Source organism: Pleurodeles waltl, chromosome 12 (assembly GCF_031143425.1).
Source record: "Pleurodeles waltl isolate 20211129_DDA chromosome 12, aPleWal1.hap1.20221129, whole genome shotgun sequence".
Taxonomy (NCBI): Eukaryota; Metazoa; Chordata; class Amphibia; order Caudata; family Salamandridae; genus Pleurodeles; species Pleurodeles waltl.
Genome location: NC_090451.1, coordinates 80,240,884 through 80,255,279, shown reverse-complemented (window position 1 = coordinate 80,255,279; position 14,396 = coordinate 80,240,884).

Sequence of the window (14,396 nt, the reverse complement as noted above, 5' to 3'; positions counted from 1 at the left end):
ATGGATTAAAGGGGCCCGAGATGGCTTCAGGATTACGCTGCCTCAGTATTCCGTGTTAGCACGTTTAAATGCAGCAGCCGTGAGTTTAACCGGAGGGCTTTGGGCACCGGCACGTTTTTAGTTACAAATTAAGCACTGAACTGCATGCACCCAGGTCAGCATAGAATAAACACTATGCATTCAGCTAGCACGTGTGCAGTTCTGGGGAGAGATATGTGCATGCAGGGCCGATCAGTGGTATGCACCCAGTTCAGCATAGCGGTAGCACTGGGCACTTACATGTATGCAGTTATGCATAGTTCTAACTAGCCCTCGTAAGTTCCTGTAATCACATACATTCAGTTCTGCAAAATCATGGCACTGTGCTCCGAGGTATCAAACACACTCACTTACATCCAGTGATGGCACCCCGTGCCCTCACAGCAAATGTGTGTGATTCTGTGCAGTGACAGAGCTGTGCACCCTCAGTAGTCGTGTTCAACTCTGCACAATGCTAGCTCTGTGTGGTGTCATAATTGTGCATGCAGTTTTGGAGAGCAATGGCACCAAATGATCTCTGCAATCGTATGCTTTGAGGTTTGCACACTATTAGAGCTATGTGCCCTTTGCAATCATATGCATCAGCTCTGCACTATAACTATGCTCTGTACAGTGAGTAATCACATGCATGCAGGCAGTGCTGCACTATAACCGTGCTTTGTACAGTGAGTAATCACATGCATGCAGTGCTGCACTATAACCATGCTTTGTACAGTGAGTAATCACATACATGCAGCTCTGCACTATAACCAGATCTGCACTATAATCATGCTTTGTACAGTGAGTAATCACATGCAGGCAGCTCTGCACTATAACTGTGCTTTTTACAGTGAGTAATCATATGCATGCAGGCAGCTCTGCACTATAACTGCGCTTTGTACAGTGAGTAATCACATGCATGCAGGCAGCTCTGCACTATAACTGTGCTCTATATACAGTGAGTAATCACATGTATGCAGGCAGGTCTGCACTATAACCGTGCTTTGTACAGTGAGTAATCACATGCAGGCAGCTCTGCACTATAATCATACTTTGTATAGTGAGTAATAACATGCAGGCAGGTCTGCACTATAACCGTGCTTTGTACAGTGAGTAATAACATGCAGGCAGCTCTGCACTATAATAAATGTACTTTGTTAAGTGAGTAATGACATGCACAGGGCGCCACCCCCTCAGAAATTTCACGCATAATTCTGGACAGTGATAGTACGGCCCACTGCATTCACATACATTCAGGTCCACACAGTGAATGCACTATATGCAATTAGCAATCAGGTCTTTGCTTTGCACTGTCTGAGGTTAGCAAACATCTGCAGCATATTTGAAATCCATAAAGTTCTCCAACAGAATATTGTCTTGGATCAGCAACTTCAAAGTAGGCCCGTAGGTAAGACACATAATTTTGAAGAACAGCCCTCTCTTAGCTGGGGCATTTTAATGATTATGAGAGCCCTGGGCCAAACATATTTGGGGGGGGGGGGCTCTGGTTGGGTCGTAAATTGAAAACTGTTCCAGTTTCAGCTGTTTCATGCCTCTTTGGCCAGGTCACTGACAGTGCAGAGGCACACTCGTCCAAATTCTAAATTTGTTTACACCTAATATTCAGGGATAGTCAGGTGTGTTTTCACTATTGTAACACAGCAGCAACTCACTAATATTACTGCAAAATATCTCCGACACTTTCACATTTCTCATATGAAGTAGTGTTTTCAGCTAAAAAAAAAAAACATTTTGGGGTATGTTGCATGAAACTAACTGTAAAATGTCTACAATAGACACACAGTACTTACATTAAAAATTACTTAAAGAAAAACGGTATTTAAAACAATCTGTTCAATAATTTTTCGAGCTCAACAGGGCAAGACTCAGCAGAAAACAGCTGGCTGTATCAGCGGGTCTCTTGAAAGGCTGAGGCCATGGACCACAGCCCACGTTCCCCTGCCTTAAAACCTCTCTGCCTCCAGGTCAACAAACGCAGTCTTCAAAGCAAAAATGGCGCAGCCTCTGGTTCTGACCGTTCTTGGTGCCCTTAGGGGGTCATTTTGCACACCTCCATTAGCAGACGTCTACCTCTCCAGAGGGTAAAAACAAAGTACTGCAATTCCAAATCTCTAGTAGCTGCCCACTTCTTTAGATAAGGGAGCACACTATCATTATGAAATGAGCATTATTTTCTACTTCCGGGCAAACATTTCCTGTATTCCTATAGCTCCCATGGGCCTTATTTTACCCGAGGAGCCTGTAAAGTTCAAGTTGGTCACTGAAACCAGCGGTAGACAAGACGTTTCTCTCAGACTTCCCCATCATTCAGAGTATTTTGTGGCCTGTTTTTTCCATGTGTCTCACTTTTGGAGGTCAGAGACTATACCACACAAGCCTGATGCACTACAAGTTCTTTGCTGGATCCAAATGGCCCGAATCAAGGACAGGGCATTCCCTTTGGCTCCATTCATTTGTTGCTGGATCTTTCGCGCCTTGCAGTACCTGTAAATTCTAAGGATTCCTCTTACCTTGAACATCAATGCTTATTCCACCAATGTCAGCAGCATTCACAGCGTTGTGAAGCATGTCCAAACCAAGACTTTTGCACAGGCAGTAACCCATGCAAGAATGGCAAGAACACCTATGAACTGGAACCTCCCAGAGCTGATGCTCAGCTTGACTGAGATGTTATTTGTGAGGATTAAGCCACCCTGGGTTGTGATTGTGCAGTACGATTCTAGAAAAGACATCTAACCGTATAAAAAACAGTTTCCAGTTCAACTACAGTGTGGTGGCAGCTCCTTTGTTGTAAACACTCTTACACCCCATTTACCTCTGTACCTTGCCCTCTAAAAACAGCATTCAAGTGCAGTCAGCGCTAGGAGGGTACCACGGCCACACGTCCCATTTTCCAAAGTCCTTATTTCAGTGCTCAAGACGGGTTGCGTGTGGCCTACTCTCTAAGAACAAACTACAAACGTGTTGATTTATTTTTAATATCTCCCTCACTCAGTTTTCGCTGTGGCACTCCCCAAGCTCCTAAAATGCAGATGAAGCATGACTTTAAAAACTGCATACGGTGGATTACAGATTCCTCCTTCTGACTGCTACTGGTAGCAACACCAGTAAGTTGGCACTCAACGGTTTCGCATATACAAGCTCTGTGGTTTTCTTTTACTAAGACTCTTGGTTCCTACCTGAACCTCCGGAAGGAGCTCGCCATCTCAAGGAGATTCAACCTTTTGTTTTCAATCAAAAAAGGAAGGCAGGTCTTTTTTATGAATGGTCACAGATGGTCAGAATCCCAGGTAGCCGCCTGGGAACATATGGTGCCAACATCTCTCCCAGCTCTTATAATGCAGGTGTATTTCTACATGGCTGTATCTTCTGGTAAAGATGTTTAAGTTTCCTGGCCAAAGCAAGTACAAGGGCTGCACGTTATGGCATCTTTTCTGATCTTGCCATTAGCTCATGACTTGAACCATTCTTCTGTCTACAGTTTCTTAAAGTGTCAGATCTATAGATCGACAGTGAATACCTGGAAATCAGTTTGATCTAGAAGACTGAGAATTTTGACACTCAAGTCTCTTGTTCTTACTCAGTTTTCCTTTACCTGGAGCATAGCTTCTTTACCCTTCTTTTGATGACTTGTATTCTTTCACTGCTCACATTTGGAGACACTTTTTTATTTTGACTTAAGCGTTCAATGGTAGTGCATGCATTTGCCTACTTTCCCACATGTGACTTCTTTCCCACACTCCTTATGTTGACCTCCCTCCTCTAAGCTCGTTCTTGCTTCCCTCTTGCTCAGTGTTTGTCTTTTTTTTTTAATCCATCTCAATTTATGTTTCAATTGTTTCCCATTTTTTATTTTAATTTAAGCCCTCCATCCTCCAGTCCTCCTCCTACCCTGTAGCCCAATATGCTGGCCTCGTAGTCATGTTTACTAACCCCTCCCATTTGCTTCTAAGTTGCTCCCCTGCCCCTCCACATAGCATCTTTTTTTAATAGATTTCTTTTCTTTTTCTTTTTAAAACGCTTGGCAGCTGCAATCTAATGCTGGGGTATTACTTTAGGGGAATGAATGTTCATGCACATGTTTTTTTTAATTTAGTGCTACAAGATTGCCACCTACCTTCTTGAAATGGTAAACAAAGAATATAATGGCGGATAACAAGACAGTAGTAATGGTATAATAATCGCACCTCCTATCCTACAGGCAAAAACAGTGGTGGCTAATGTGAAATACAGCAAAGGGGAAAAATTGTCAGCAAGGTGCGTATCAGTGGTCCAGCCCTACGATCAAAGGCATAGCAGTCTGTGCCATCAGTTGGATCCACTGAACCTCTATAGTCACAAAACATACCAGGTGCACTCTGACCACAAAGTCCAAATATAAGGCTTATAATCTAAATAATAAGGATGCGTTGAAATCCAAATGAAGTCAGAATCTTTTATTGGTATGTAGCGAAATCAGTTCTTCCAAGTCTACAGATTCTTTCCACAACAGTCAACATGTGTGTTGTCACATCCATGATTTTTTTCAAGGCTGTGAAAGTATATGACAAGAACCATACAATGTAAACTCTATTAGATGACAGGGATTCAAACTCAGAAAGTAACTGTACATAGCCTTTATTCAGAGCAAAAATCCTCAAAAGAGAATCAAGACATCCCAAGGCATACTGTGACAAGAGTTGAAAGTGATGCTCAAAGCCTCTGTTCTGAAAAGGGACCTTAACACCACCGTGCAAAACAAGTGAAAAGCAAGACAATGAGTGCATAGACATAGTTAAGGAAAGCAATTAGGAAGTACAAACCCCAATGTGAACAAGTAGAGTAAAAAGAAAGGAAGAAAGGTATAGAAGGTGAGTATAAAAGAAAGGGCAAACTATCCTACATAAATGTAAAACAAAAAAAAACGGTCCAATCTTGACTAATGGAGTGGTCCTAATCGTAATACATGTGAGCCTGAAACCATTATAATGCAAAACAAGCATTAGACACCGAGAGTACAGGACATACTCAATGTGAAGTTCCAATTCATGACACTGTACGCAACCTGCCTAGGAACCCATCGTAGATGCCAGGATTGAAAAAATGTGATGCTTCTTAGAAATGTGAAAACAATGTCTGTGTCCAGTAATCACGGTCAGATATCCAAGTAAGGGCTGCAATTACACAATGTTAAAATGAGGGTTCTAAATCACAAGCAGTCAAATCCAAGAGTCAGAAGTATAGAAAAAACATAATGAAGAAATCTACTGAAACATACCCTAATCCGCCGGTCATAGCACGTGTACATTAATAAAAGTCAAGTGTTCTGATTGCATCAAGACCATAAGACCCCATCTAAGTTAAACAAAAAGACCCAAAGGTAAGCTAGAACGTGGCAATAATCATTGTTAAAAACAGCCTAGAATCCTACTGAATTAATGTGATAGGGGTGGTCAAAGCCATGTTCTAATTGGAAACAGTCACATGTGACAGCCCTACTAAACTGACTATTTAAATATAAAGATGTGGCACAAGAACCACATGGCCTGATATATGTACTCAAAAAGTCACAATATGGCATGCTGCAGTTATGAACAGTAATTTCACTGTAGAAGAACAGTTGCACGAATCAGCAGTAGTAAACTGAGTAGTGCGTAACCAACTTTCCAAACACTATAAGGCACCACTATATTCTTACAAAGTCCTAAAAAGTGTTATTAATATGTTGGTTAAAATAACTAGTAGAAAAGAGCTCTATGCAATCATTGTGGAGACCCAAAATTGACTCTGTATACGAACAGACCTGAGATGTCGAGTCTCTGTTCCAATTGAATTCTCAAATTATGTGCAGCCCGAAGCCCATGTCCAATGCGGCTAAAAGGAGTAGTTTGTGTACGTCAAGGGTGAGAGATAGTAAGCAGACTATTAGAAAGTGAGAGAGGTCTGCTCAAATGTAACACCGTGTTGCTATGTATAGCATATACACGAAACCTGTGTGAATACAAAACATAAAATAGTTGTGTTGTACGCAACCCCCTCCATATATGCAGAGTAATGTGAGGAAAAACACTGGATGTCCACATCACAAGTAACCCGAAGCAATACGCCCTACGTACTGTCCTAATGGAGAGTGTTAAGAACAATGTGCTATGGGGGCGTGGCCAAGATGGCGGCCGCATCGGACGTGCTCCTGTGAGCTCCGTCTCGGGCCTGCTATTTATCCTGCAGCATCTGCCCAATCTGTCCCTGAATCATCTTGTGCTGTGTGCAGGACTTAACCAGAGACCCTGCCGTCCTGCAAAAATAATACTGCCCGGGGCCAAGGATCAACGTGATTCTCAGGGAGACCACACGAGCGACAAGGCATGGAGGTGCAGGGAGGGGGTGTGGCCTAGTCCTGGCGCAGCTAGGCAGCCTTCTGAGAGCTCCGCCAGCCCAGGCCCTGCCTAGAGTCATCCTGAAGCCGTGGTGCGGCTCGGGATGACATGCCCTATAGCTGGAGGTGTTGCTCCATGGTGAACTCCGCCCTGATTTACCCAAGGGAGCTGTGGGGCTTGGGACGGCTGTCACCCAGAAGATGAGGCTGTGGTCGTGCAGGCGCTCCAAGATGGGGGTTCCCCTGCAGAGCTGCTTGCGCAGGTGATGTGACAGCAGCAGAGGGCAGCATTACACACCAGCAGATCTCCTTATGATCGACGCAGTGGCCACTGAGCTGGCACAGGAGCTTCGACCCGTAGACCCAAAGCGCAGATCCACTGCTGAAGATCCAGCCCGAGGGCCAGGAGAGGAATGCAAGATGCTCCACAGGAGGCGAGAGGGGGACCGGCGACTACAAACACTGGGGGCTACTTGCGAGGGCCTGGCTTCCTTTACTTTTGTTAGCTCTCCGAATTAGAACCCTACCCAAACCCGCCAGGCCTGGGGGCCCTGACTATCTGTAAATCGGAGAGGATCACTCGCCATCCCTGAGCACAGATCGCGGGAGCCCTGGGGTGCCCCATGAGAAGTGGAGGTGCGATCCACACAGGCCCATTTGCACTGTGGGGCCCATGGGAAGGCATTGTGGATCGGTTTGTGGGTTGCTCCTCGCCACAGACACCAGAATCACCCCAAGGACGGAAGAGCTATCGGGTGCCCACAGGAGCGCGCACCATCAGCCACTGGGGCCGACAAGACCCTCGATGGCCTGTGATCTTACGACTGGCTGAGCTCCTCTGCCAGGTAAGACCACACCATGGGCAACACGAACCTGCCACTATAACCAGCCATGTCACTACCAATAAGCAGGGAACCACAGGCCCAGCTGCTCTTTGCTGCTGCTGCGCTGGTCGACCCACCACTCGTCATGCTGGTGCGCCCCAAACATCCAAAATTCACTGGACAGGACAACATAAGATCAATGCCACGGGACTCTCAAAGCAATGGGCCGGACGACCCACTCCATAGACTGGATGCAACACTCCGCAATCACTCTGTGCAGTTTGAAAAGATCCCGACAGCAATAGCTGATTCTATGACCTTGCTGGAAGCCAAAATAAACACAGTTTCCATCGAAGTCAACCTCCTAAGGGTAGACCAGCACAAGCTGACCAAGAGTGGAGGATACAGATTCTGAATCACTACCATGAGACCCACACTTAAGAGACTGCAGTTGCAGGTACAGGAACTACAAATGAAAGTAGACATACTCCACCGAGAAGCAGAAGATGCAGAGGGCCGGTCTCACTACAACAATGTTCTATTCCTAGGTTTTCCGGGCACGTGGAAGGACCAAGCACAGAGCAGTTCTTGAAAAATTGGCTAATGGCGACAGTGCTCAAGAACAGAGTCCCTAAATTCTTCTCGGTGGAAAGGGCACATAGGATCCCAACCAGACATTCTCCACCAGGGGATAACTCTTGCCCACTGACTGCCTGCTTTCTTAACTACCGAGACTTCATTTTAGAATTGTTTCGCTCTAAGGGTCCATGGTGCCATGAGAACCACACAATAACGGTGTTTCCTGATTTTACCACAGAAGTGCAGAAATGGCGCAGTTCATACAAGGTAGTGAAACGAAAGGTTTGTGACCTATCGCTGACATATGCCCTCATCTAACCAGCCAAGCTGAAAGTAATACATAGAAAGACTTCACATTTCTTCTCATCCCCAAAAGATGCTTGGACTTGGCTCCACGCCAAGGGCCTAGTGAACACAAAAGATGCAGATCGGGCTGGAGAGGGGTTGTCACAACCCCACCGCCGAAGAAATAAAAAACAGCACTCTATCTGGATCGGATACAAGTGGTGAGGGAACAGGCAAAACAGTGGAGGAGGTGTCATTTCTTAGCGCAAACACATTTGCACCACTTGACTCTCCTCACCCAACGTAGGCCGGCTCTGCGAGAGACCAGTTGGAATCTTTATCAAATACCAATATTCGGGGCCCAGACCTGACACCCCAAATGGCAGAGGATTTGGTTTGAATAAGGGACACTGCATATAACTTTACACCTTTTCTAGACTGGCAGGGAACTTACAGAGCCCAAGGACAACCCAGCAGGGGAGTTGGGCACATGGGCATGAGGCGAATGCTGTGGTTCATAGCAGGTGAATGACTGGTCTCATCTATTGAGGTGCACCACGCTCCCAAGACAGAACCAAATTGGGTGTTGTTTACACTTAAAAGAAACCAGATAATGTTTACTGTTATAAAGGTATTTTGGAGTATTTTAGCCTGGAGCCTCCTAATCGCTTCAGAAAGGGGGGTTGTTCTGTTCCTAAGATTTGTTCTATATGTTTCTCTTTATTTGCACACCGTAATTCCTCTAATATGTTGCAGTGCATGGGACGGCCGGCACAACTCAGAGTCATTGACTAGAACATTATACCCTGAAACTACCGATATGGAGCTCTCGTGTGTTGGAGGTGTGAGTGGATTTCCATCCCCTCTCTCCAGCAGTACTGAGGGACAGACACAGATACAAACGCTTAGACAGAAACACGGGTGAAAGTACAACTAGTTCCACTTCTTGATATAGACTTTTCACTTGGAACATCAGGGGGATGGCTAACATAACTAAACGTTGTAGGATACAATCATATCTCAAACGCCAACATATACCTGTGGGAATATGACAGGAAACACATATCACACAGCCCACACTCACTGCAATACAAAAGAAATGGAGGGGGAAGGTGTATGGCACTACCACTTCCGCATATGCCAGGGAGGTGCTGATATGGACCTCTCCAAATGTGCCTTATGTGGTGACAACGGCCAAGATCAACCGAGACAGCAGATATGTGATCTTCGAGGGCTCTCTAGGTGGCTTCCCCTTAGTGCTAGCAGGGATATATGCTCTAAATCTTGGCCAAACCTCATTTTTGGATACCCTTACGTCCACGTTATTACTATTTCATCAGACACTGGGTATCTGGGGAGGAGACTATAATTGCGTATCTGATACACAAATGGACAGGTCAGTCCCCACCTTACCGGGATCAGCGTGTGTCCATGCCTCCCGCCACTTGCGGGACTGGATGGCACAACATAGTCTGCGTGATGTATGGCGGCTACGTCACCCTCTGCAAAGGGAATAATCCTACCACTTAGCAGTACACAACACACATACAAGGCTTGACCTCTTCCTTTGTAGCCAGTCATTGGGAGGGAAGACCAAGGGAGCCGAATGCTTAGCACACACACTGTCTGACCACTCTCCACTGATGGTCCTGATGAAATGGGGTAGGGAAAGAACAGCTATTCCCACATGGCGACTCCAAACAGAGGCTCTCTTGGATGTTCCATATAGAGCAGGCCTTCTGACGTTATTAACCACTTACTTTGAGCACAACCACAATACAGCACTAACAAGAGCCTCGGAGTGGGAGGCACCCCAGATCGTGGTGCACGGACACTGCTTGGGGCTACTTGAGCGAAGTAACTAAACTAGAAGCGGAGTTGAGAATCTTAGAAAAGGAAAAGGTACATCATTCAGAGGTAGCGGAGAAGTTACATAAACTAAGAGGGGAATACAAGGATGTGGACGAGAGATTGGGGAAGCACGACTATAGGAGACGGCTGGCAAAAACTCACACTGAGGGGGACGGTTCTGGTCGATTATTAGCTTGGCTGATTCAAAATGACAGCCCTAGGTATCCTATAGGAGCAAACTGTCTAAATGACGGACGGCTCGTGAACACGCAGACCGCTTTAAATTCGGCATTTCGGGCAAATTATCAGTTTGCTATATAGTGCATCGTCTTCCCTTCTAGGAAACTGCATTCACAATTATTTAAAAGCTTTGCTGCTCCCTAAGCTTTCACCAACACATAGAACGGACTTAGAAGCGCCAGTACAACTGACTGAGGTCCAACTGGCAATACAGCAGATTGCCAGGAACAAGACCCAGGGGACCGATGGGCTCCCCATTGAGTATAATGTGCAATACACAGCAAAACTGGCTCCCAAACTATTACAGGTCTTTCATGAAGCCCAACAAATTGGTCAGCTACCCAGAACTCTCTGGGAGGCCTTGATAGTGGTGATGCTTAAGCATGACTGAGACCCACTCGATGTCCGCTCCAATAGGCCCTACTGGGGAAAATACTATCCAATAGGTTGCTCCCTGTGATTGGCAAAATGGTGCATCTGGACCAATCGGGCTTCATTCCAGGTCAGAACATATTTATCAACATACAAGACTGCTTCCCCTTATGAATGCACTATCCGCACATGGGGGGCGGGGGGAGGTGCGCAGTGTCCCTGGACACGAAAAAGGCCTTTGACACACTAGAGTGGAGGTTTTTATGGGCCACACTCGAACAGATTGGTTACGGGCCGGTATTTATAAGCTGTACGGCGCTCCAATGGCGAGAATACGCACAGGTGGTGTCATATCGGAGGCCTTTCCTCTAGCCAGAGGCACTAGAAAGGGCTGCCCATTATCGCCGCTGTTTCTGCTTGCCATGGAACCAGTGGCATGCGAGCTGCTTATCAGGGCGGTGCAATGAGGCATCCAGACACGGGGGAATCCCATGTGATCTCTCTGTACGCGGATGACGCACTGATATATTTACATGATACCCGCCTTATGCTCCAGCGATTATTGTCTCTGATGGAGAGATTCAAGGAGCTATCGGGCTGTGAGTCAACTGGGATAAATCCTGTATCTTCCCCCTAGTCCCAACCCCGATGCTGGAACAAGATCATCTCCCCAATTATCACCTATGCTGGCATCACAACACTTAAGTACCTGGAAATGCAGACCTACCACAACCCCAACGATCTCAAAGAGGGTAATTTAAATAAAGCATTAAAAGGAATACGTAAATCCCTACCCTTCTGGACCTCCTTGCCACTGTCCCCAGCGGGTTGTATCACAATAGCTGATAGTTTTACCACGCCTCCACTACGACTTTGAAGCCCTCCCAATCTACCTGCCTAAAGCCTTCTTCAGAGAAAGGCACAGCATTCTAACTGAACTGATTGCTACAGACGCCGCAGCCAGGAGGCAGCTTGGGCGCACTTAATTATGAATGGTACTACGCAGCAGCCCAACTACAATGGCCAGTGCAATGGCTGTGCTCGAAAGATTACCTGGAGACACCCCGGATCCAAAGATTCCTTAACGGCACCCCGATATACCTTTGGTTGATGTCCCTGAAACTTCACCAGGTCAAGGAGAGTGGTCAAATGAAAGTGGCGCGCATGTGCTGGGGCAAAGCATGTCGCGGGACGCAGTACCTCCCCGCACTACTCCCCTCTAGTCCCTTTATGGCAGACACCAGGCTTGTATACCCTGCCTGGATGGACACTGATGGAATTATGGAAATCAAAGGGTCTCTTCACGCTAGGCAATCTGTACAAGGATGGAATCCTCTTGACATTTCAGGAACTCCGTGACAAATTTAAGATACCGATAGGTCATTTTCAGACATATTACGCATTATGATGTTGGATATTATCTAAATGGAGAAAGGAGGGTGGAGAACCCTCCTGGTCCCAGCCATTACATGCTCTGCTCACAATCGGGGATACTCGACGCACCATTGCTACCACTTACCAGGCATTGCAAAGCACACCACCCAAAAGAGGTACACAAATGCATGGACGAGATGGGACCCGGTACTGGCTTCCCCACTGTCAGGCACCCTGTGGACACACGCGTTGCAACAGGTTAAAAACGTCTCTCGCAATGCACGCTTCCAGTATACACAATTCAACTATCTGTATCAAACACACTTCTCCCCACACAGAATAACGCGCATGTTCCCAGCAGCAAATCCCACATGTCATCGCTGCTGGTTTTCAGGGGTAGCTTTCTACCACATGATATGGGAATGCCCCATTCTCCAACACAACTGGGTCACAATTGTGAGTACTATTAAAGAACTTACAGAACATGACTTGACACATACACCGGAGTCCTGCATACTAGGGATTCATCCACTATACCTGAAGGCGACACAAACCCATACATTTACAGACTTAGCACTAATCCTATACAAACGGCAAATAGCTATGAACTGGAAAGCATCAACTGCCCCCGCTTTGAAGGAGTGGTTGATAACGCCCTTGGCATGGACATGAGCGGAAGCTACCTACTATGTTACAATGAGACTGAAAGGGATACCAATACGGGGGGAAGAGTTGGGACAACTTTGTTGTCAAACTGGAAGCTAAAAACGATATGCGGCCTTCCTGAACATTGTCCTCTACCGCATAGAACACCTCAGATCAATGTAATATCAGTTACTACCCTGCATCGATCAACCCAGGTGTTAACTGTTGATATTATTTTGTCAATAAAAAAAGAAGAAAAAAGAAATGCTAGAAATGAATAATGTGCTTTTAACCAAGTTGTTAACCAACCGCCATGCTAAAACGCAAGATACTTGTATAGTACATGTAACACAAAGGAATACGGACATTTTCAATTTCTCTCTTCTTATCTTCTCCCTTTTCTTCTTTTTCGTCTTTACTGTTTGACATTTGTATGTACGTCATGGGTATAAAGTACTAATGCACCATGCGCAGATACGGCCTACTGTTTAGGCCTTATGTATGCAAAGTTACTGCATATGGCTAATGTATTGCAAGTAAAGACAATTGTTATATGGAAAATGTTATAAAATAAATATCTTTTTTAAAAGTACAACGTGCTATGATATTTACAGATTGTAATCTAGAGCGGAGTAAATTGTAGAAATTTGTGATAAATACGCCAGAAATAAACAAGGTAGACGAACGAGAGATGGACAACGGTATTAAAATGGCATGTGTTGCGAATCCGGGCACAACACTGTTCTATGGCAAGTCAGCCGCTCCGAAGACGTGAACTGATCAAAAAAAGGAACAAAAAATGAGAAAGGTACAAAGCCAAACACCACCATAGCTTAAACGGAAGAGCCAAGTCACACTTCAAGTGGCTGTCTTAACAACAATATATGTAATGAGCTCCCGGATGGGAATAGCCTTTATATTCAAAAGGTTTTCAAGAAACCTGATGTGTGTGTTTCTCAAAAATCGAAAGGAGTTTCAGAAGAGAGATGATTGAGTGAAACATACATTACCCAAGGTAACCTAGGACAGCTTGAAAATAGCTTGCAGGTATAAAAGGAGTTTCAAAAGAGAGATGATTGAGTGAAACATGTAATTCCCAAGGTAACACAGTAGCTGGCAGGTATGCATGAGAAATAAGACAGTCAAGAAACCTCCCTGTCCGTGTCTGAACACTAAAATGATCAGCAAAAACAGTAATAGAACATGTGATGTAAACAGCATTGATTGATGTTAAACACATGATGAACACTTATGTATATATAAAAGAGTAACAAAGGGTGCTATTATCATGTTTGACAACAAGGTAAACTAAAACGACAAGGAACAGTTTTCAAACAAAATACAATCGTTCTATCCACAGGGCACCCTATACATATGAATTTCGTGAATGGTTAAAGGGTGAAATAGTCGTCCAGCTGAATATGGCAAGCCAAAACAAAACAAATATTGAAGACAACTTAATGAAGTCACATATATAGCACAAGGTGCTCATCTAGTTAAATGCACAAGATATATTCATCAGCCCATTACAAATATGTGAAGCTCTGTGTCAACATTGAGTCCTGTCTCGGCTGCACATATCCTGAGTATTTCCTTATACTTACAATCAAATTACCACCTCTTGGATTGACATCTACTCGTGCTATTCCGTGAAACCTGATGTTGGGCACTTCAATACACTTATGCGTAGTATTAAAATGTATAAGCAACAGGTAATTGGGGCTGTTGTTCTTAATTTCTGTAATGTGTTCCTGTAGTCTTTCTTTCAATGGTCGTATCATGCTGCCAATATAGGTTTGGTCACAAATGATAAAGTAAACAACATATTTGGA